Here is a 4,359-nt window from a genome sequence, read left to right as displayed (position 1 = left end):
ATGGATCCTGGCTAAAAGCAGAGAATACCAGAAGGATGTTTACCTGTGTTTTATTGACTATGCAAAGGCATTCGGCTGTGTGGATCATAACAAATTATGGATAACATTGTGAAAAATGGGAATTCCAGAACACTTAATTGTGCTATGAGGAACCCATACATAGACCAAGAGGCAGTTGTTCGTACAGAACAAGGGGATACTGCGTGGTTTAAAATCAGGAAAGGTGTGCATCACAGTTGTATCTTTTCACCATACTTAATCTCTATGCTGAACAAATAACCCAAAAAGCTGGACTATATGAAGAAGGCAGCATCAGGATTGGTAAAAGACCCATCAACAACCTGCAATATGCAGCTGACACAGCCTTGCTTGCTGAAAGTGAACAGGATTTGAAGCACTTAGTGATGAAAATCGAAGACTACAACCTTCAGTATGGATTACACCTCAACATAAGGAAAACAAAAATCGTTACAACTGAACCAATAAGCAACATCATGATAAACAGAGAAAAGATTGAAGTTGTAGAGGATTTCATTTAGTTGGATCCACAATCAACACCCATGGAAGCAGCAGTCAAGAAATCAAACGATGTATTGCATTGGGCAAATCTGCTGTAAAAGACCTATTTAAAGTGTTAAAAAGCAAAGATGTCATGTAAACAACTAAGGTACACCTGACCCAAGCCAGTCGCCTCATATGCATGTGAAAGCTGGGCAATGGATAAGGAAGACCAAAGAAGAACTGATGCCTTTGAATTACAGTGTTGTTGAAGAATATTGAATATACCATGCACTGCCAAAAGAATGAACAAATCTGTTTTGGAAGAAATACAGCCAGAATGCTCGTTAGAAGCAAGGATGGTGAGACTTGTCTCGCACACTTTGGACAAGTTATCAGGAAGGGTCAGTCCCTGGAGAAGGACTTCATGCTTGGTAGAGGGTCAGTGAAAAAGGGGAAAACTCTCAACGAGATGGACTGACACAGTGACTGCAACAATAGGCTCAAGCTTAATAACAATTGTGAGGATGGTGCAGGGCCAGGTAATGTTTTGTTCTGTTGTGCATAGGGTAGCTATGAGTCACAACTGACTCAATAGCACCTAACAAGAATAGCAAGGGTGCTGCACACAGAGAGAGTTTGGAGGCCTCTGGTAAGCCCTTAGGTTTTGTTTGGTTTTTTTTTTTTTTAGAGTGACTTTCTTTTTTAATCGCACTTTAGGCAAAAGTTTACAGAGCAAATTAATTTCCCATTCCATAGTTTGTATATAAACCGTTTCATTATTTTGCAGCAACAAGACAAATAACCCAATTAAAAAATAGGCAAAGGATATGAACAGGCACTTCACTAAAGAAGACATTCAGGCAGCTACGACATACATGAGGAAATGCTCACGATCATTAGCCATTAGAGAAATGCAAATCAAAACTACAGTGAGATACCATCTCACCCCAACAAGGCTAGCATTAATCTAAAAAACAAAATAATAAATGTTGGAGAGGTTGTGGAGAGACAGGAACACTTACACACTGCTAGTAGGAATGTAAACCAGTACAACCACTTTGGAAATTGATTTGGCACTTATTTAAAAAGCTGGAAATAGAACTACCATATGATCCAGCAATCCCATTCCTAGGAATATTTCCTAAAGAAATAAGAGCCATCACATTAATAGACATATGCACACCCATGTTCATTGCAGCATTGTTCACAATAGCAAAAAGATGGAAACAACCTAGATGCCCATCAACAGATGAATGGATAAACAAATTATGGTATAGTCACACAATGGAATACTATGCAATGATAAAGAACAAAGATGAATCCTCAAAATATCTCACAACACGGATGAATCTGGGAAGCATTATGCTGAGTGAAATGGGTCAATTGCAAAGGGACAAATATTGTATGAGACCACTTTTATAAGAATTTAAGAAAAGGTTTAAACACAGAAGGAAACACTCTTTGATGGTTACAAGAGTGGGGTGGGAGGGAGAGAGGAATTCACTAACTAGATAAAAAAAAAATAGCAGACAAGAATTAGATGAAGGGAAGGACAACATGCAATACAGGGAAAGTCAGCACGACTGGACTAAACCAGAAGCTACAAAATTTCCTGAATACAACCAAACACTTTGAGGGACAGAATAGCAGGGGCAGGGCCTGGGGACCATGGTTTTGGGGGACATCTAGGTCAAATGGCATAATAAAGTAAGAAAATGTTGTACCTCAACATTTGGTGATGCATCAATTGGTCCCAACCCACCAAGAACACCAAAGACACAAGGAAAATATTAACCCAAGAGACAAAAGGGGCCACATAAACCAGAAACTCCATCAGCCTGAAACCAGAAGAACTAGATGGTGCCTGGCTACCACCAATGACCACCCTGACAGGGAACACAACAGAGAGTTCCTGACGGAGCAGGAGAAAATGGGGCACAGAACTCAAATTCACATATAAAGACCAGACTTAATGGTCTGACAGAAACTAGAGGAACCCCAAAAGACATGACTCCCAGACTGTTAACCAAGAACTGAGACCATCCCCGAAGCCAACTCTTCAGACAAAGATTGGACTGGACTACAAAACATAAAATAATACTGATGAAGACTGTGTGTCTTAGTTCAAGTAAATACAGGAGACTAAATGGGCAGCTCGTGTCCCAAGGCAGGATGGGAGGGCAGAAGGGGATAGGAGCTTGTTGAATAGATACAGGAAACCTGAGGTGGAAAGGCAGAGTGTTCTGTCACATTGTGGGGATTGCAACTAGGGTCACATAACAATGTATGTATGAGTTTTTGTTTGAGAAATTAACTTGAGCTGTAAACTTTCACCTAAAGCACAATTAAAAAAAAAAAAAGTGTTTCATTACTTTGGTTTCATTCCCCATGATGTGTCAGCACGCTCTGCATTTCCTCCCTGGTTTCCCCATTTTCTTTAGTCCTGACTTTCTATCCCTTCCTGCCTTCTCATATTTGCTTTGGGGTAGATAATGCCCTTTTGACCTCATGTAATTGATTGCTCTAAGGAATATGTTCCCCTTGGGTGTTATTGTTTATCTTATGTGCTTGTCTGTTGTTTAGCTGGGAGGTGGTCTCAAGAATGGCTTCCCTTCCAGGTCAGAAGGATATCTTAGGGCCATAATCTCAGAGGTTCCTCCAGTCATTGTCAGACCAGAAAGCCTGGTGAATTTGATATTTTGTGAATTTGATATTTTGTCCTACAATTTTCTCCCGCTCCGTCCAGTAAGACCTTAGCTCTAAAACATGACTTTCAGGGGGGTTAGAAACACACACACAGGCAGCATCACAGGCAGCGGCAGCAGCAAACAGGTGTTGACCACCCACTTCTGAACTCTGAGGCAGCTCTTGGATTGGTGGAATGATTTTGAATTCTTGTACTTATTGAAGGAGATTTAGTAAAAGAAGGCATCTATGCAAATTTCTTGGAATGGCTTTTTAGGTGACTTGAATTATTCAAATCACTCCCAAATAGCCCTTCTCAATTATAAGAGGATAAATAAAATTATCATCACTTGAATGTTTAATATATGTTATAATTATTACTTTCATTTTGAACTAAATTGTGTACATAAGAGCTATATAATATGCTATATGAATGGTGCACAGGGCACCTCTGTATAATCGAGCTATATATGATTGTTACTTATTCATAGACCTTGAAGTTCCATTTTACCGTTTTATGTTATTACAGGGGTTGATAGTGGTCATTTCTTTCACAATACACTGTTGGCCACACGTATTGTTTACTTAGAGCCTTGTCCATGGTCAGGATTGAAATTCAAATCTAGGACCCTTAAGTCACTGGTCGTTTTAACCACATGGTGTATGTGACCCTCCAGTTGCTAGCAAGCAAGGAGGAGGTGGGAGAGTTAGCATGTACCTGGCTTTCAAGCAGCATGGGTAACTGGGCTCAGTGGACTAAACCAACTGGACTAAACCAAAGGCTAAGAAGTTTCCTGAATAAAACCAAACACTTCAAGGGACAGAGTAGCAGAGGCGGGTGTCTCTGGGGACATTGGTTTCAAGCTACGTCTAGGTCAGTTGGCATAACAAAGTTTATTAAGAAAATGTTCTGCATCCCACTTTGCTGTGTGGCTTCTGGGGTCTTAAAAGCTAGTGAGCTAGAGGCAGGGCCAAGTTGGCAGAGTAGTTGGATGCTTCTGGTGATCCCTCTTACAACAAAGACCTGAAAAAACAAGTGAAATGATTATATTCATGACAAGCTAGGAGCTCTGAACATCAAAGGCAAAGTTAGAAAGTAGACTGAGTGGCAGGGGGAGGCAGAGATGGTTCAGAAACGGAGAGGATTTGCCGGACCTGAATCACTGGGAATCC

Source organism: Elephas maximus, chromosome 6 (assembly GCF_024166365.1).
Source record: "Elephas maximus indicus isolate mEleMax1 chromosome 6, mEleMax1 primary haplotype, whole genome shotgun sequence".
Lineage (NCBI taxonomy): Eukaryota > Metazoa > Chordata > Mammalia > Proboscidea > Elephantidae > Elephas > Elephas maximus.
Note: the sequence above shows the minus strand (reverse complement) of the source record.